Raw genomic sequence first — 21,009 nt, 5'->3', positions numbered from 1 at the left:
GTTGACGGGGCCTCAGATGAGTATCTGGAGCAGTGTGGGAACATTGATGGTGGGAAGACAGAGGCTTCTGTGTGTTGTGTGTGGCATTGGCTGCAGCACCCCTGATATGCTGTGCCAGCCTAAATAAGTGCTTGTGAACTGCACTTCACTAAAATGTCGTTCCAAGGCTAAGTAAGTGTGGGGGATGTGGGGTGTGTGTGTGTGTGTTTTATTGGTACGTTATTGCTTCAATCGTATGTGCTAATATTGAGTTTGGAGGGGTTTTTTTGTTATGGAATTTTCTACATTTGTGAAACCTTCATGGAAACTGACATCAATGAGCCACTTGTTGCATTGTTGCCGACTGGCCACAAAGCTGTAAAATTTATTTAATAGGCACCCTCGGTTTATATTTGTTAATATTTCTCTTGTAGCTGTGCGGTCATTAATATATTCATAGATGTCCCACTTGTGGTATCTGCAAATTAACTACCAGAGTTCGGTTTAAACCTCTCCCGACTTCCAACAAAATCCATTCACTGAGACATTTGGAATGAATAACGGTGAAGGCAATTGCATTACTTGGCAGGGGATTATGCGTGGGTGTGGACATACAGTGAAGAATAATCCCACTGTATTTTACATCAACATTTATAATAATCTTGTATACATTTTCCACATGCATAATCTGTATTATATTATGTACACACATTATGCACAAATTATATTCAATATATATATGCACTGTCTGTAGACTATCAATGCTACGTGTGTTGTTTTGTAAGTCAGAACATGACAAATATTTTGTTAAATTTCATTTCTTGATTTATTTTTTTTACCCAATCCTCATGGCATTTCTCTTTGCAGCATGACGGCCACATGATAATTTCACGACGTGCTGATTTCATGCTACTTGAAAACAAAGAAGCAGTGCTTTTTGCACAGAATGTACTCTCTGCTGCCTTAAATATAGAACTTGTGCAGAAAGTGTTATTCGTGTCTTATTGGCAAAGCCATTTGTGCACTTGCCCACAGCTCGTCTGCCTTTTCCTTCAGAAATAAGATTCGCACATTGCAGGTCATGTTAATCAAAATGTGGTCAGCCCTTAAGTCACCCTGAGTAAAACCAAGAATTCGTTTTCACCGGCCAACGTTCACCCTGCCCTCATTATCAGTTCTCGACCAATCCTGACTAAATTTGTGCAGGAAAGCCTCGCTGGGTCTCACGAGGGTCCCGCTGCATTGGTATGTTTGGCTAATTCCATTCATGAGCATTTGTCATTCCTGAACCGAATGGCTCACAGGGCTATACCAAATAAATGAAACTGAAAATAAATGTGGCAAGAAATCGGAGGGTCCAGAGAAAACCCACATATACAAGGGGGTAACACTCATCTCCGCACAGTTAGATTAAATCCATGTCTGTACAGTCATGTCCTTACCACCTCGCAACTCATTTCACCTTGGAGTTGGCGTAAGGACTGCTTACTTCTTGTTACCATAAATGTTCTCAAATTGTGTGTAATTTTGCTTGATGCAATGGTGGAGAATTGTTTAATTTTGGATAAGGGAGGCCTATTGAAATTATGTTGCCAAAAATGTTCTGGTAACCTGGAAACATTTGTTTGACAGGCCTCACTCTGCTGCTGATGAGACTCAAAATGTTGATACCAATCCAGAGTTTGCTTTCCTAAACAAATACTGCTGGATAATATCGACCTGGAAAGCCAACAGGTCCATGGACTAAAACATTGTATTGTTTATATGTGGAACACATATGTAGTGAGCGACTTCCGACACACGTCTAGTAGAAGGCTTCTTATTTATTAAGAGCACACGGGGCAATACACTTGGTAACGCGGCTACACCCAGGCTGTCCAAACACGCAGCCCATCTCCGTCCTGCGCCACGCTGGCTGGTTGAAGAGCGTAGCGGCGGCGATGGAGCTGGTCTTGCAGAAGCACAGCCACGTGGTCGAAGACGAAGAGGTGATGCCGGCAGCGACGCAACCAGGACCCAGACCCCACGCTAACAGCCCCGAACCAGAGCTTCGGTGCTGTTTATACCTGCCTGGCGCGGCCGAGCGCCACCTCTGACCACGCCCCCTTTCCAGAACTTTCGGATTCGTTCCCGGAGCTTCTCAACCGACTCCGCCCTTGACATTTACCCCAGATACGCCCCTTCATAATATGGCATTATGTAATGCAGCTATAACCATAATTACCCCTACAGGCCGGGAGGTGTCACCCTGTCATTACACATACATGCCTTTTAAGTTTTCACCAATAATACTCCACAACAGCTCGTAATGCGTTTGTATACGGTTTTAATGTGATGCTGTCATCTCCTATGATGTGACTGTGCGATACTCCGGAGGGTGTTGGAATTTCTGAAGGATGTTTATAAAAAAAAATTTGAGTCAATTATGTAATGCCGATGACCCTCAGAGCCAGATGGAATTAAATTAATAAGCACATTTATATTACGGTGTTTCCATTAATTCACCGGTGACCAGCTGAGATTATAAAAACTTTGTTAAATCGCAGGTGTCTGAAACCCAGACTTGAACCGAGAGTCTCAGCAAAGCTGGCTCACAGTCCAGACGCTTCCATTATGAACTAAAACTAACCTAAATGGTTTATAATTTTGTAGGTAAGGCCCGCTGAGCTATATAGCTCCACGTCATGAGCAACCTGGCCACAAATGATAGCTCAACAGCGTGGCTTATGTGGAAATTTATAGCAGCCAAATACTCTAAACGCCAAAGCCATGGAGACAGCTTTCACATCAGACATTGCATCTCAGCCAGCGTTTGGTCGAATGGTCATTTCCTCTTGACATTCACAAATCTAACCTTTTTACACACTAATGTGTTCTTATTCTCACGTTTGTTGGCTTACTTCTACAGCCCAGTCAAGCAAAATGCCTACGTTTAAATCAGTTAGACCTTTATATTTTGTTGAGGAACCATGTTTATGCATGGCATAACCGTAATTTTCTGTAGGCGTTCACATATCCGACCTTCTGTTCACATAGCCGCCTCAATCTCCAGCAAACCTTATTAAAAAAAGAAAAAGAGATTGATGTGATCGCGCGAATGGCGGACACCGTGCATGCACGATGGTGGCTGGTGAAGACTGCGATACCCGAATTAAAAACAAGTGGGTCGTGAACCAGTCGCTGTGACGGATTGCGCCTCCATCTGCCATATGGTGCTTTCCCCAACAGGCATCCGCTGTCCGTTCCACTTACTCACAGGCGGCCTGCGGTCGCAGTATTTCTGCCCGTGTCACCTCGATCATCGTGTTTGTGTTTTCGTCGTCGTGCTGTCCTTGTAAAGTGTGTTCAGAGTCAGCGGATCGGTTGAGCAAGTGGGGGGAGGGGGGAGGGGAGACAAACGCAAGCGTGACACTTGTCTCGGTACTTTAGCAAAATCACCATTTGCATCCCAATTGACAGTCGTTTTGGGAAGCCGAGAAGCACTCTGCTGGGTTTCTCACAGCGGGGATGGCATCATATAAATCTTTATTATTATTGCTAATTTATATGTTTGGAACGTGCATTGAGTTAAAGAGGTTGTCACAGCCAACACCGTTGGTGCCACCACACATCGGCATCGCTTTATTTACAGTCCCACCACCGTGTGTCTTTACGTCTTCCTCTTTGTTGATGACCTTGGGGTGCCACTCCAGTGCTTCACTTGCTAAGCTGCGTTCCTCCGTCCTGCACACATGTCTCACCCACCTTACCCTCCTCTTCCTGATTGCATCTTTGTCACTTTTTATTTGCCAAGAACTGTTTCCAACATTAACATTTCTGAACTTATCCCTACCCTTGAAAATCCTAACAACCTCCGCATGCACCGATGTTCGAAGGCTCATCGCTTTGTTTAAAGTTGCTGTGTTAATGTCCAGCTCTATTCGACCAATCGTGTGGTAGGAAACTGAGCACTCAAAACACCCCCTAGCCTCACATGTCATCCATGCTGTCATCAACCACCACACTGCAGGTCACCTGCTGACTTCTATAAAACGAAACTAAACCATTTTTATTTAAACAACATGCTATGTTATTTCACCAGGCAAGGCCCACTGAGCTATCTACCTCTTTTTCAGAAGTGACCTGGCCACAAATGATCACTCAAAGAAGTGGCTTATCACGTGAAAATATATAGCAGCCAAATACTCGAAACACATGCTAATTATTATAAATGTGAAGGGGAAAACCGGAGCACCCAGAGAAAAATCCACGTGACCACGCGGAGAACATGCAAACTCGAAATATACAACAGGTGTCAGAGTAAGGATCGACCCCACGACCTCCTCCTGTATACCAGGCGAGGGCGTTCACATCTCGCTTTTTTACTCGCCCTGCTCCACTTTGAAATTCCCTCCCATCGTCTATTTTACGGGTCTCTCTTAATAACCTTCACCAATTGAATAAATGTGTAAACTTTTGTTATAGCTTTGATGGTGCCGTTCACTGCTGGCCGCTTGATGTTTTTAGCCTTTGGGTCAGTGCTCAGCAACTGTAAAAATATATATATAGGTGTCTCACCACCTCACGCAGCGCTTCTAAAATATTGTTTATCATCTCAGCACCAGTTATCGGACAGAGTTTGGATATTTTAAGTAATTGGAGATTGCTGAGTCTTGCATTAAAGCCTTTTCATTTTTGGCTTATGTAGATAATTTGCATTCTACTCCTCTTTCATTGTCGCTAGGAATAATAAACTGCAGCAGTTTTACCAAACAAATGCGATCGCGTACCGTGGAGGCAAATTGGCCTGAGCTAGTAAAGGCAACACGTCCACAAGCCACACGTGTTTTCGTTGCCTGTTGTGAGTGTGTGTTGTGAGTGTGTGTTGTGGCCAACAGCCACGCGCAAACTCGCAACACTCATGGAGCTTATACAAACAAATTATCTGGTGATACTGCTGCGTTGGCAGTGGTGCACAAGCACTAAAGACATTCCTGCGGAGGGAGCTGGTAGGAACTTTGGGTTGCTCGGTCAATGGCCAGGGTCAACGGCGGCGTGGTTTATTCCGCGAATATGTCCGACTGTGAGGGCAGGCACAAGCCGGCGTGAGTAGGTTAAACGTTGAGTTTTATAAGGGCACCACGGGGTGACCAGCCCTTCCCCACCCAGCTCCACCCCTCACACCCCACCCTCCCCACCCAGCCCCTCCCCACCCTCCCCACCCAGCCCCACCCTCTCCCCTCCTCCCCACCCAGCCCCTCCCTCCCCACCCAGCCCCTCCCAACCCTCCCCTCTCCACCCAGCCCCACCCCTCCCATTTTTGAATGCACGACGGACGGACACAATAATCTCCTGTGGGCTGGTATAACCAGGAGGTTCCTTCGAGTATAACAACAAAGCTCAATGCGTTTGTCAATACAACGCGTGGTGTCATAGGTGACGTCTTCATAGCAAGTGCCAAGACGTGCTATGAAGAAGGGCCGTCGCCTATTATATATTTATTGTTTCTGCTAAGGCCACGCAGTGATACATTTTTCTTTTTGTTCACTGAGCTTGTGTAGTCTGTTAAGCTCAGAGGTATTTTTGGGGTTGCTACACTGATTGTTTAAAAAAAACGCATAAAGAGACCCACACAGCATCATCGCAACATCTTTGAAGCTGAAATTGTCACGATTAGCCGTCTGTATGTATGCATGTGAACTTATTTCGCACCGTACGTAGCCAACCTTGCCTATCGGAGGTGCAAAGGACTTGTGTCAGTGGGGGAAATATAGACACGGGATAGTGTTAAGTGAACCTCAAGTGAGATGAATCCACCCCGATTGACCTAGTTCACATGCTGTATGCAATGGAATGCAAGAGCATAATAATAATAATACTCTAATTGAAGAAAAAAGTACGTTAACGAGCGGTTGGTTCGGAGCCGTGGTTTGCCGTGACCTGCCCAAGTCACACTAAAATAAAGGTCCAGGATTCCTATTATGTTATTGAAATGTCCCAAGATTTAAGTAGCCCAGACGAAGTCTGGGTGAAAATGCTAATGATTCGGTCTCACTAAAAAAAATTAGACCACGTCAATCCAATCCTCATATTTCATCATCGGCTGCCTATCCAGTCAGGATCAAGAACTCGATACGCCTCAACATCTGGCTATGTTCCCCATCTTTGCTCGACTCCCTTCCCCCCCACGGGCTGTGCTCCAGCACGCATGTCAGAACTCGTAGTCACCTTCCGCAAGATGGGAGGTCGTTCTTCTTTCGCTACTGCCCGCATGGTGTAGAATTCCCTCTCATCAGCCGTCTCCATTGCCGACGCCGTGCTCCTATTTCAGTGCACGCTTACAATCTTCTCTTTTTACTTTGATTTATCAGTGACCATTTCTGTCTATCATAGCATCTTTGCTTTAAGCCTCATGGTACTGAAGTCTTCGTTGCAACCATACCCACCTCCTAACCACCATATTCCCTGAAATTGAATCCTTCCTTTTCTCCACAGTCTCTATAATTTGTGTTTTCTTTTGTTTACAGCATCTTGAGATGCGGTTGCATTTAGAAACTTCATAGATCCAAATAATAAAACCGTCCAAAATGCTTCTGGTCTCATCACAGGTCAGAAGGTAAGCTGGATTGAGCCTGGATAGTGCTTGGATGGCTTACCACCGCTCACGGCACACAGGTCTTAAAGACTGCTGTGGTTGCTACGTCTGTGCCCCTCCATTAACACTCACCCGCACCAACCAACGTAGTCAATATTGGTCAGACAACCCCCGCGACCCGCACGGCGCGTGCAGGCCCTCATCCACCAGCGGGCTGACAAAGGGGCTCTCACTCATGCACCCAAGTGGCTCTGCATTTCGTGGAAACACCCAAATAAAGTCAGCTAACTATTGCAGATGGCACTTACCCTTGTCTACTTGAGTTCTCACCTGGGCTAAACAAAATAACGTTGAGCTCGAAGGCACCCTGCCAGTGGAGAACTTTCGGAAGCCGTGAGCGGATCGTCCTGAGCCGACCTGAGCACGACTGCCACGCTGACAATGGCCGTGCCGCGACGTGACCGCACATACCTGTCGTGATGGGCAAAGCGAGAGGCCTTGAGAGCCACTCGCTGGTGCCCTTTGGGTCACACGTGTCCTGTAGAGTTTGTGCGAGTCGAGCGTTCGCTGACAGCTCTATACAAAGCCCCCCCCACCCCTGCCCCCCACTCCCCCACTCCCCCCACCCCCCCACGAAGCTGCCGGATGGACGGCACATCTGCCCTGCGGGAAAGACTTTGCAACGTGTCTGCACAGACGTTGTGTCTCACCGTGGAGAGACCTGAAAATGATCGGAGAAGGGATTGAGGATATCGGACAGGAGAGATGGAGAGATGATTGAATATTCTTGCTGCACGAACCTCACCAAGTCTTATACGATTAAATATTTACCGGTTAAAAGCGGTATCATTTTTTCCACGCAGAAGTGCCAAGTGAGTGTCAGGTGAGTGCAAGTTTCTAGCGACTGACTGTGAAAAAGAGCTTCTTAGCTCATCGGATTCTTCCAGTATAAATATTATGATTCCGTCTCTGAGTGGCAAGTGTTTGGTCAGACTCAGGCTGGTGTCGGGTCAGTGGTGAGTGTTTCATGTCGATTATTGAGTGTCTGGTGAGTGGTGAGTGTTTCATGTCGGTTATTGAGTGTCTGGTGAGTATTTCATGTCGGTTATTGAGTGTCTGGTGAGTGGTGAGTGTTTCATGTCAGGTGATTGAGTGTCTGGTGAGTGGTGAGTGATGGGTATCTGAGTGGGTAGTGTCTGGTGAGTGTAAGTCGTGGTGGCGCCCCACACAACAGCCCAACTGCCCCCCCTCGCCCCCCTCCCATCGCCCCCCTCCCCCCATCCGAGGGGGAGCTGAAGCTGGGTATTGGTTATGAGGGTCATAACAAAGGTCAATATCTCTGCTGGTTTTAGAAATTTTGAGTGGGAGGGCTTTTGCCACTGAAGGTTGTGATTGTGCAATAACCCACTTGTGTTGCACAATCACACTTGTGGGGCCGTGGGACATGGGATAGAGTTGATGAGGGTGGTGGTGGTCATAATGGTGGTGCTGGTGATTATTATCAAGTAGTGGTGGTGATGTTGTTGGTTATATGGTTGTGGCTCTGGTTTTGTTGTGGTGGTTATGATGGTAGATGTAATTGTAATAGTGATGGTAAATGTCAGAGGTGTACAATTTATTTTGCATTGCCCCGGGGTTGAGAGCAGCCTCAACACTGAGTGGGGTTGTGAACAGACAAGACAGCGAGACAGAGAGACGCATAGAGGGGCACAAAGAATGCGAGAGGGAAACAGAGAGAAAGAGTGACTGAGAGACAGACCATCATGGAAACAGACACAATTAAACCGAGACCTAGAGAGGGAGACGGCTACTGAGAGGTGCCTGGTTTGTCACAGTGTGCTACGGTTCCATCCACCTGCCTTTGATTCCTGACCATGCACACCTCGTGTGGTTTAAAATCGCAACTTAATCTGACCTTCCTCAAGGCCAACTCGACAAGGAAGTGTGAGCACCGAGTTGTCGCTGACGTGGTCAACATCACGAATGGGAGAGAGAAAAGGATGTTGTACTTTATATTGAACTCCGCCACCTCCTCACTTGTTGTTGTTCCCTCCTGTAACAGCTGCTCTACAATGACACTTGCACCGCACGGTGCGGTACGCCGAGATGGGGAATGTTTGCCTCGGTTTTTGGGTTTGGCCTCCAGTCAACGTCTTTGTTAGTGACTCACTTCGGTGACAATTGCCATTTTAACTCAACATGCCTTTCCCGGGGTCGCCTGAGACTTCAATATATGCCTGATGTAATGCACCATACCCTGCACTCTCACCAAACAAAGATCCCCGTATAGCCTTCAGATGGGTGGGGCAAGTGCTGTTGGCAAGTGCCTATTAAGGCTGGCATGGCACATGAGGGGGTGGTTTGGCTAACACCATGCACGGCCGCCTTTGTCTCCCCATTGCTGATATTTACACATCCAACCCAGGACTCATTTAAGGCTGAGTCGATCTAGGTAAATAGCAGGACCGGTTCAAATAATCACCACTGTTGTTGGTCATAAATGGGAATTGAACTCGGGTCGCCGGGTTTGTAATGCAGTGTGCTAACTGCTGCACCACCGTTCCCCATTTTCACCGTACGCACATATACGGCCATACATATGTAGGGGTGTTAAAGAGAGGGCCCGTTATGCATGGCAGCCTATGGAAAACAAACACAGTGGGCGGGGCTACGTAAGTGCACGAGGAGGTGCCCTCTACGACGTCCGAGCCAGACACCCTGGGGGGGGCTGGTTCGAACGTTATGATCCCCCAGGGCCCCACCCCTCAGGGAGGGGTTGGGTATAAAAGGGGATGTTCAAAGGGCTCGAGTCAGTTATGTTTAAGCTAAGGGAACAAGACTGAAGACGTCTTAGATAGAGCCCTGGACTCCCCTGGTTCGATGTCCTTTCCAGGGCCGGACAGGACTGAGCCAGCGGCGTGGTCCCGAAAGCCAGAGCCGGTGCTCTTGTAAGAGCTGGTCTGGAACTCTGGGTACCGGGCCCGACTTACCAGTGTCGGGCCAGTTAGCCTCCCCTAGCCCATTAGTGGAGGATTCGGGGCTAGGACAGAGTTAGCTAGGGGTGTATCCCGAGTTATACGGGTGAGGGGGCCGATACCCCCTCGAGTGTGTGGATATGCCCACTGTTGTATTGTGAAATAAATATACGTGTGCCTCAACCTCGGCGTCAAGCGTCCTCACCGGTACTTCAACTGGTGTCAGAAGTAATTCGAACATGGACACGCGGAAAACAGCGCGGGCCAAAGTACCGCAGGAGGAAGACACTGCCGAGATCGTCGAGCCCGAGACGGCTCCACAAGACATGGTGCAGCCGGGGCCTGACGCCTCCTTACCGGGGCATCGAAATGAAGAGGGGCCGCAGCCAGACGCGTTACGGCTGGCTCACGGGAGGCTGGCGGAGCTGCTGTATGCCGCTGCCGCCACGCTGGAGACCATCACGCGATTAGGGGCCGGTGATCCAACAGGGGGCGAGGCGAGCCAACGACCAGGGCGCCTTCCCGCCATTTCGGAGCAGTCCGAATTTGAAACTCCCGCCATCGACGCTACAGCTGTTCAGGGCGTGGCCAGCCTGGACATCCGCTCCGACATCGCCGTCGCTGAAGCTGCAGCGTCATCACCGCCGGAGGGTGCGTCATCACAACCGCGACAGGCGATCCCATCGGCCGTTCGCACCAACGCACAGCCGAGTGGTGGTGACATCAGCCTGCGGGAGTCTACAACAACCGCTGCGCTTCATCAGAGACTGCCCCCGCTGAAGGAGTTCATCGGCGCGGAGAGAGACTGGGCCGGTTTTCGCCGACGTTTCCTCGCCCATCAGGAGATGGCGAAATGGTCCGATAAGGAGGCTCTCTGCGCGCTGCCGGCGCTCCTCGACGGCGACGCGCTCGCCGCCCTCACATCGGCGCCGAGAGAGAAGCGGTCTACGTTACCGATGGCACTACAGCTGCTGGGCGGGGTTTATGGACCATCGGCTGAATGCCGACAGCAATTTTACGACCGCAAGCGGGGTGAGAAGGAGTCGCCCCTAGCATACCGGACGAGCCTCCTGGCGATGGCTAAGTCGGCCTTCCCTCGTATGGACGACGACGGCGTGGACGCTATGGTCACGGAGAAAATCCTCCTCCTGGCAGACGACCTTGACATCGCTGTGGTCGCGCAGGAGGACGCGGAGATGACATCGCTCCAGGCGGCAAGGCTCCTCCACGCCAACCTCCTGTCGCTCCGGCGGAAAGCCAGCAGGGCATCGGCGGGGCGTGCGGTGGCTGCAGCCACCCTTCCGACGGAGGAGCTCTACGCCATCGACCACCGACGGCAACAGGCGACGGGAGCACGGTCGGGCCGGGACGGGTCGGGCCGTTCCGACCATCCGTCACCTCCGACGGCGCTCCCGCGGTGTTTTAACTGCGGCGTCCGGGGCCACGTCGCCTCGGGGTGCCGCTCTCCTCGTCAGCGCGGGACGACACCTCAACGGGACGACGGGCCTCATCACAAGCTCCACCATCATAACCCGGCGAGTCGCGGCACCCCACACGTTTGGCCCACACACACGCCCGTCACGCACTCAAACACCGCAACGAGAGGGGGGCCGATATCGCGCACCATCGCACCATCACGCACCACTCCGGGTACTCATATCGAACCCAGCCAGTGGTCCGTGCTGGCCGATCGTGTGGTAGCCGCATCGTCGGGGTCGTCGGCCGTTGTGGGGCACATCGACGGGGTTGAAGTGCGCATCCTGGTCGATACGGGAGCATCGGCGACCATTATTTCGGAGTTAATTTACAATATTCTCCCTGTCCGGAGCCGTCCTTTGATGCCTGTTAATGTACCATTCTATGCGGCTAACGGGGGCTCACTTGGCATCATCGGACAAATTCGTGCCCAAATTTGTATTGGGGAAATTAAATTGTCTGGGCCGATTTTTGTTTCCTCCTCGCTGGCGGTTCCGTGCCTGCTGGGGACGGACTTCCTGGCCAAAATGCCGATTAGGATATTAATCGACCAGGGATGTATTGAGCTCCCGTCGGGCAGACGCATGGCGTTTCTGCCATCGCCAGTTACGACTCGGACGGCGTTCGCGACGGTGCCGGCATTCGTAGAGAGAACGGTGCGCGTCCCTCCGGGGGCGCAAATGTTGATTCCTTTGAAACTTCGGCGGCCCTTCGCTAAGGGTATTGGGGCCCAAGGGGTTCTGCTGGGGCCGTCTAGGGCCGGGGTTAGTGGACCTCATTTACTTCCGGCCCAGACCATAGTAAGAGGGGACGGTGAACCCTTCATCGCGGTCCTCAATGTGGGCTCGGAGACGGTGGTGGTCCCACAGGGGACCGTGCTTGCTCACGCAACGCCGGTGCCATGTGAGGAACCCGTCGCAAATCACGTCAGCGTTGTCCCTGCGCCGCGACCGCATTCGGACAGCGATGAAGGGTGGCTCGAGGCGCTTTGTGCGGGATCGACGGACCTGTCAGATTCAGAGCGTCAACAACTTAAAACACTACTGCGGGAATTTTCCGACGTTTTTAGTCGGAATAAATACGATTTGGGTTGTACTCACCTGCTGCGTCACCATATTGACACGGGTGACAGCGCGCCAATTCGCCAAAATCCGTTTCGGTTGAGTCCCGCCGAAAAGGACCATGTCAAATCGGTTATTGATGACATGTTGGCCGCCGACATTTCTCCTTCCACCAGCCCTTGGGGAGCGCCGATTGTCCTGGTTAAAAAGCAGGACGGATCGTTGCGGTTTTGCGTTGATTTTCGGCGCCTTAACAAAATTTCGGTTGCCGACGCATACCCGCTCCCTCGGATGGATGAATCGCTGGACGCCTTGGCGGGAGCGCGATTCTTTTCCACACTCGATTTACTTTCGGGATTCTGGCAGCTTCCTCTGGACGCTGATTCAAAGCCTAAAACTGCTTTCCGTACACCGCACGGCCTGTTCCAATTCAACCGGTTGCCGATGGGCTTACACTCAGCGCCGGCAACTTTCCAGCGTTTGATGGAATTGGTTTTGGCTGGATTGCAATGGGAGTCGTGCCTCATTTATTTGGATGACGTTATCGTCTTTGGTAAAACTTTTGATGAACATCTCCAGAGGTTGCGGGCGGTTTTCCTAAAGATGTGGGCTGCTAATTTGAAATTCAAACCCCAAAAATGCCATTTGTTGCGCGATTCGGTGCGTTATTTGGGGCACATCGTGGGACGCTCAGGTATTGCTACCGATCCCGCCAAAACGCAGTGTGTCAGCTCCTGGCCGACTCCCACCTCGGTGGGAGAGGTCAGGAGTTTCATTGGGTTCGCGTCGTATTACCGACGGTTCGTCGCTGATTTTCCGACAATTGCCAAACCCCTGCACGCTTTAACATCTAAAGGGGTTCGGTTCCACTGGGGTCAAGAGGAGGAGGCTGCTTTCTGCTCCCTTCGGGACGCCCTGGTAAAAGCCCCTCCCTTGGTTTACCCCGATTTTTCTAAGCCCTTTTTGCTCGACACCGATGCGAGCAACACGGGTATTGGGGGTGTGCTTTCCCAGGTGGTTGATGGCGTGGAACGGGTGGTCGCGTACGGTAGTCGGGTGTTGTCTCCTGCAGAGCAAAGATATTGTGTCACCCGTAGGGAACTGTTGGCAATTGTCTATTTCATCCAACAGTATCGCCCATATCTGTACGGTCGGCATTTCACCGTCCGCACAGATCATGCGGCACTACAGTATGCCCTGCGAGTTCAACAACCATCGGGACAGTTGTCTCGATGGTTGGAGGTTCTCCAGGACTTTGATTTTGAAACCACCTACCGTAAGGGCGTTCGCCATACGAATGCGGACGCTCTGTCGCGCATGCCAACCACCCCCGAATGTGCATGCCTCCTGGGGTCGGGACGTTGCAGGCCTTCAGGGGACGCATCGGTTCCGGTCTTGGCAGCCACCGACGACGACGAAACATTAATTACTAATTCGATCGAACAACAGGGAAGAGATTCCCTGTTGGGGTTGCCCGTCACTGAATGGGGGCGCCTCCAAATGGAGGATACCTCCCTCCTCGGGTGGCGTCGTCGCGTCGGGGGTGCTGGGCGGGTGAAGGGTGATTCGGATGCATGGGAAATGGTGCAAGGTCTGCTGATGCATTGGGACGGCAAATCCCAGCGACATCGGCTGGTGGTCCCTTCTGAGTTGCGAGGCAAGGTGGTGTGGGCCGCGCTTGAGCGCCTATTACACCTGGGGACCCAAAAGACTCTTGCACTGCTACAACTTGATTTTTTTTGGCCTGGCATGACGAGGGATGTTGGGGATCTATTGGGATCATGCCCTCGGTGTGCGCAACGGAAACCGCCGGCGCGGGAGTCTAACCCGCCCTTGCAATCGATCAAAGTGTCCAGAATAAATGAGCTTGTCGCGCTGGACATTTTGGGCCCATTTCCCGCCACCCCCAGGGGCAATAGGTATTTGTTGACTGGTGTCGAGTATTTTACACGCTGGCCTATGGCCTGGCCCCTTGCCAACCAGTCGGCAGCAGCCATCGTGGAGGCCTTTGTTCAGGGATACGTCCTGGACAAAGGTGCTCCGGAGCGGCTGCTGACCGACCAGGGCAGAAATGTTTCCGGTAAATTACTCAAACAAGTCTGTGACCTCCTAGGCACGAAGAAAATTCGTACCTCCCCGTATCACCCGCAAACTGACGGGATGGTCGAGCGCCTGCATCGCACCATTACGTCAATGATGTCACAGCAGGTCTCGGACTCACAGACTGACTGGGACCTGCATATTCAAGGGGTCTTGGCGGCATACCGGATGGCACCCCATGCAGCTACGGGATTTTCCCCCTTTTACCTCATGTACGGTCGCGAACCCGACCCGCCTGTTCGCGCCCAGCTGCAGATCCCCGAGCCGCAAGGGAAAACTAAATTGGCTGACCACGTCAAATTTAATCTGGCCAAATTAACAGAGGCGCGGGATGCTGCAATGCTAAACTCGGACCTCCGTCAAAAGGCGAATGAGCGCCTCAGGCTGCGTCGGGCGCACATGATACAGTGGAAGCCGGGGGACAAGGCATGGCTGCACTGTCCCCAAGTGCCACTGGCTACCTCCTCTAAGCTGGTGCGGCCGTGGCGGGGCCCTGTGGAGGTGGTCGAAGTTTTGCGACCACAGTGCGTGCGCATTAAATGGGGGAAGCGGCGATGGTTCGTGCACCCCTCTAGGTTAAAACCCTTCGTTGCGGTACACAAACCCACTTCACACATGCGTGGCCAAACGTGTGGGGGGTCGACCGACTCATTGGGTCCGTCTCCGTCGTTCTCACCTAATGCCTTGCCGGCCGTGCCACCTCCAGGTGCATCAGGACTGACGGGCTCACGCCCGACCACCCCTCCTGGGGATACCGACGGTCGCGCGGCATCGGATGAGGACTCACTCCGGGACGGACAATTGCCACCTGACGGTCCGCCACCCGGGGTTACCCCGTGTGAGGGGCCCGCTGCAAGGACGCGCGCAAAAATGCGCAGACTGTTATGAGGCCGGAAGATGTGTACATAGGTTGTGTTCATCGTGTGTTGTGTGGGTGGTGTGTTCCCTGCCCATTGAATGTACATATGTTGGGTTCATTGTGTGTTGTGTGGGTGGTGTGTTCCCTGCCCATTGAAATGTACATACGTTGGGTTCACCTGGTGTTGTGTGTATGGTGGGTTCCCTGCAAATTGTATATAGGTTGTTTTTTTTTACGGAATTCGTATTTATTCAAGGGGGGGTGCATCGGGTTGTTTTCTCTTCTTGCTTTTGCATTTTGTTGTGTTCTTGTTGCTGTTCTTGTTATTGTTGAAAAATAGTGAGGCACACGCGCGGTCAAGGTGTAAATGCACTTTTATTGTCATTTTTGTATGTTGGCAGCCGGGACGGCTGCAAGCTATGCGGGGGGGGGGGGGTGATGTAGGGGTGTTAAAGAGAGGGCCCGTTATGCATGGCAGCCTATGGAAAACAAACACAGTGGGCGGGGCTACGTAAGTGCACGAGGAGGTGCCCTCTACGACGTCCGAGCCAGACACCCTGGGGGGGGCTGGTTCGAACGTTATGATCCCCCGGGGCCCCACCCCTCAAGGAGGGGTTGGGTATAAAAGGGGATGTTCAAAGGGCTCGAGTCAGTTATGTTTAAGCTAAGGGAACAAGACTGAAGACGTCTTAGATAGAGCCCTGGACTCCCCTGGTTCGATGTCCTTTCCAGGGCCGGACAGGACTGAGCCAGCGGCGTGGTCCCGAAAGCCAGAGCCGGTGCTCTTGTAAGAGCTGGTCTGGAACTCCGGGTACCGGGCCCGACTTACCAGTGTCGGGCCAGTTAGCCTCCCCTAGCCCATTAGTGGAGGATTCGGGGCTAGGACAGAGTTAGCTAGGGGTGTATCCCGAGTTATACGGGTGAGGGGGCCGATACCCCCTCGAGTGTGTGGATATGCCCACTGTTGTATTGTGAAATAAATATACGTGTGCCTCAACCTCGGCGTCAAGCGTCCTCACCGGTACTTCACATAAAACACGTGGCGTGCGGTGTAGATGGTGCTGACACAGTTCCGCCTCGCAGTTTAATGGCCACACGTTGCCTGCAGTGGGATCTGCCAGTGGGACCCCGTGCTCGGCAGAGCGTCTGCTTGCTGCGGCCCTGCCGTGAACCGTGCAGAATTGACCATCTCTTTGTCTCCCAGGCTACCGGACCTGTATCCGATAAGCAGTTATTTTATTTGCTGTGAATTATACACCGCCCGTGGGATGCTCCCGTGGTGTAAGAGTTTACGCATCGTACTTGCAATCCAGAGGTGACCCCCCCTCCCCTTCCAGGTTCGAGCCAATCCTCTGACACAGTCGGTGAAGCGAAGCTGAGGGGTCGAGTTTGTGAAATCTCCCTGTCCCCCGCCTCCCCCCCTCTGTCCACCACAGTGGGGTAAAATGTGGGTAACTCCCACTTCTTTCAAGAACGTCTGGTCGATGTGAAAGAGAAGGCCAACATACACCCCAGAGGGAGCTCTCTTGAGGCCCTTTTCTGCCTGCAGTTGTGGAGGCCTGTCTGCTGGCAGTGGCGTGAGCAAGTCATTACAGACTGCACATTTATACGCTAATCCAAAAGCGCAGCAGCTGCGCTGGGAATGACCCTGCCCAACACGATGAATAGGAGCAGGAGAATGCTTGGCAGCCTATAAATGTTTCCCAAAACACACACACACACAGTGGGCGCACGCGCTGCAGTAACGCCCAGGTGTACAGTCGGGTCCTTTGTAACGATCGGTGTGCTTTCTTTTATAACACTTTAAAATTGCCGGTGGTGCCGATTCTTAGTATTGCTATAACAGATCGCACGTATTTTGGTTGGTTGGTGGGTGGGTGGTCATCATGGTTTACTATTCATGGATTCAAACAGATTCGCTCACGGTACACGCGAGATGGATGGTAGCAGCACTAAACCGTTAGAGATGCCAACGGCGTGAAGGGGCCTTTGTGTAGCAGTGGATAGACATTGGCTGCTGATGGTGATGTATGTGTGTATGTTGAACATCTTTCGCACCATACGTAGTCAACCGTGTTAATTGGAGTTGCGATGATAACACGTATTGAGGCATGCCATTACGAAAAGTTTACAATGTCAGCATGTTATGTGCGACAAAATTGTTGAATGTATGAGACGGACAATACAAACAAGTAAACACAAAATAGATTATTGGTATCATATTGTGACCGAATTGTGACAATGGATCGATTTGTGGCAGGGAGGGACTGTCCGTAGGTAGGTCGTGGGGCAGGCAGACCGTAAGTTAGGCTGACTCCTATGTGGCCAGGTGACAGTCCAGTGATACATCAGTTCTCATGTACAAGGGATAGGCAAGCTGACTTCCCTTACTTAGTATTTAGTTACATAACGGTGAGCTGTAACTTAACCAGTGTTGTTCAAAAGTGAAGATATTCAGTGGTGCAAATAAGTGAGATAATGCACAATTCACATCGCCTCACAGAAAATGGATCGCACAGTCTCTCTGGCGTCAGTCTCCCCCACCCAATTCTGACTTGAACATCATCCTTCAGTGGTGTTTAAAATAGGTACCATCTAGCGAGTCTGCACTGCTCGGTGCAAGATAATCAAGAGTGGGGTGCCTATGAGCAGACTGGGCCCTGCAACAGCAACATGGAATTGTAACCAGTGGTTGAAGACATTCAGCAGACGTCAACACTCTCCAATGCTCATTTAAGCACAGCAATTAATATGATGGTGATGATGATCATAGAGGCTGCTGCTGTCCCAGCTGATCTTCAGTTTCGCCGTTCCTATTAAACAGTGGCACATGCTGTGTGCTATAGGCTGCTATGATTACACACAGTGTTAATGTCACCACAGACTGAGACTCCCCATGGGTGATCAAAAGCAACTAGCTACAACCACAAGTGTTGTTAGTGAGCACCTGTTAAAGCCAGCATGTAAAATTAGGTGACAAACTAAATACTGCACATTCCCAAAGGTGTATGTTCGTGAGGCGACTCACACTTTCATTATCATCATCGACCATGATCAATCCACTGTTGGATGAAGGTTCTCCCCCAAGCCGCCACCATCTCCCACGATCGTGCAATATAACAATCGACCTAGCACCTGCAGACGAGCTGACCTCATCGCTCCATCCCCACGGCTGACGTCCTTTTGGCCGCCATTATGTCATTATTCTTGACCGTTCGCCATCATTCCTTTCGGCGACATGTCCTGCCTGTCCAAGCCCCCCACTTATTTTTCCTACAGTTTGAACGATGCCATTAACCTGCGTGTGTTCTCTCATGCATATGCTCATCCTCTTGGCTCTAAACCTAGTCTGCAGCACGCATCTATCCATGCTTATATTTATGTACTTTTAATTTCTTGGCGCACCCACACTTTACCCCACCCCAGTTCATCAGCTCTGACTGACCGACGGGCGTATTTAGCCGTATTTTTGCCGAGCGCGCACAAGCGATGGTGAATGGAGAAACAAGCTCATTGTACAGAGTGATCCACATGTCTTCTGACCCCCATTTTTATTCTCTAAAACTTCATACTTTTCAAGAAAGGTTTATTTAAAACAGAAATTAATATGCAAAGGAAACATATGCCAGAGGTCAATTAATTGAGGACCACAAAACATCTGGACCACCCTGTACAGCAGCAGCCTTGGCCTGTCTATTGGGCAAGGCATTGTTACTTTAACTGTGCTGGTTAGCGGCGCTCCTCGGTAACGATGTGTGACCGTGTCCAATTTAAGGAGACAGTTCTGTCTGCTCCATTGTTATGTTTTCATCGCAATCATTATATCTGGGCGAACAAAAAAATAGTGCTGTTATGTACAATCTCTGAAATACATCGGACCTTTTTAGCATGTTTTTGAATATTTGATTTGCTGCCTAATGTGAGTAAATCAATGTTTATTTGCGTAATTGTAATAACGTAAACCAGTTTTTGCACGTAAATAGCAAACGCTGAAAACTCTCATGCAATTTTTATCAGCAGAACATCCAATAGGTGCATCGTTTATTATTAACGTGTTGCTAAATTTTGTATATTGTTTAATATTTCAATTTGATTTCATATTCATAATCTAACATGCTTTGACTTATTTGTTCACATGTTTGGGTGACCTAGACGTCGTCTTATCAGACACTTCTCTGTGACACATCTCTGTGACCGTAAATTTGCTCTGGGTTCTTCAATGACGACGCAGCGGATGTTTAACAAATTTGGGGACACCGGCCTTTTATGAGCAAGTAAGACTTTTCCAATGCAGACGGAAGATCACACTCAACATCAGCCTTCATCAATCGACTCCTGGATGAAGGCCTCCCCACGCTATTGCCATCTCTCATGGATCCGCAATGTAGCTTTCCGACCAGGGCCTTCATCCAGCAGTGAGTTGATATGCCTTATAATGATGATGACTATGATCTCGTTGCCGTAGTAGAAGCTCCTCCTTGCTTATTAGATAAAATTATGCTTTGCCCCGTATGTTGTCATGGGTGTTCACATTCCCAGCCTCCCTGTGTGTATTCACAACCTGTGTTTACCTGTCAGTGACACTGGGTGTGGTAGTAATTGAGCCGCTGTGAAAATACTTGCTTTCATTGTGGTGCAGACTTACCTATATCCCCGGTGAAGCATATGGCGAGGGCTGGCTGCTGCTGCTGTGTACGTTCCATCTGAATACGTTCCATGGAAACGTCCGAGTTCTTTGGAAGGATGCCTCCTCCCTTCAGCGTTGGATTGGAGTAGGGGTGTTCAACGCATCACCACGGCAGGGTGCTTGACTCTGCTGGTTCACATCCTGAAAGTGGATCGACTTGGTGAATCATTCCGCCAGGGTTGATTAAATTAGTATAAATTTGTGAATACACTGGCCTCTGTTGGGCCAGTAGATTGTGTAGCTGATAACAGTAGAGTGAGTGAGTTCATGAACCTGTCTGTGCAGGCTTTTGCACGTTTTTGTCATTGTATGCTTGGGCTTTTTCTCGGTATGCTGATCTTCTTCCAGATACAAAACGCTCATCAATGGAATTGACTGAACCGCTCAATGCAAGATGTTCCTGAGAAAGAACCTTGGAATCCTGTGAGACTCTCCCACATAAATAGATGATATTGCATCACAAGCAACGTTTGGTGATGTACTTGCCAAATATGGCCCTTTCCTCTGTTAAGAAGTTTTATAACATGGTCCGGTAAAGTACTGTTAGCAAACATCAATTAAGACCATCACAGCATGCAAGGAGGATGGTGACATTACAACCCAACGTGCCTGGATGCCTTTGTGTAACCCCAGTACTGATATTGACCGTGCTGCACAGAGTAATCATTTCATACTGTGTTGGTCTTGTAGAGGCCCAGGTTGGGTTCAGAAGCTACTTGGCGCTTGTGTTGCGCATCATGCCGAAAATTCAACCCCAGGCAGCTGGGATTGTATAACATTACTTGCCTCGCATACACACAAAACACAAACATCTCCTGTATAGTTGTACAGACTGTGTTGGGGCAAGTGCTGTTTGCGAGCAACGATGAAGGCTAGCATGGCGCACAAAGGGGTGGTGTGGCTAGCACCACACACTTTATCTCCCCAGTGCTGAGATCGCTATGGAAAAAGAGCTTCCTAGCTGACTGACCGACTGATATTCTTGGCTCTTTCGGTAAAGTCATGTAAAAGGGATATAATAAAATAATAAAAATAAAACAATAACATTCTCACGACGTTTCAATTGCAACGAAAGCAATCATCATCACGTGTGAAAACCACAGCAAGAAGATTTGAAAAAAAAATATTTTTTTCAAATCTGTGTTGCAATCGAAACGTGAGAATTTTTTACATTTTTTTCCCTTTTACGTGACTTTACCGAAAGAACCAATAATATGAATCCCTGCAGTCAAGAAAGCTTTAAATCGAAATTTGACCGACTGATGTTTACATACCACATCAGATACTGAGTTTATCCA

At 50.1% G+C, this 21,009-nt stretch overlaps 1 protein-coding gene across 8 annotated transcripts in view; it reads left to right on the top strand.

Moving 5' to 3' along the window:
• Positions 1–21,009, top strand: part of LOC133352734 (signal-induced proliferation-associated 1-like protein 1) — a 159,003-nt gene that overhangs the window by 32,452 nt on the left and 105,542 nt on the right. The window contains exon 1 of one of the 8 annotated variants that reach the window (XM_061568566.1): positions 20,060–20,134. The exons of the other annotated variants lie outside the window; for them this stretch is intronic. The gene's annotated coding sequence lies outside the window, so the exon portion shown is untranslated. Of the gene's footprint in view, positions 1–20,059; positions 20,135–21,009 lie in introns of those variants that run through there. 8 annotated transcript variants of the gene reach the window in all.

This window comes from Lethenteron reissneri, chromosome 41, assembly GCF_015708825.2.
Source record: "Lethenteron reissneri isolate LAM-NWPU_2019-01 chromosome 41, ASM1570882v1, whole genome shotgun sequence".
Taxonomy (NCBI): domain Eukaryota; kingdom Metazoa; phylum Chordata; class Hyperoartia; order Petromyzontiformes; family Petromyzontidae; genus Lethenteron; species Lethenteron reissneri.
Note: the sequence above shows the minus strand (reverse complement) of the source record. Positions and strands in the feature narration are given on the sequence as shown.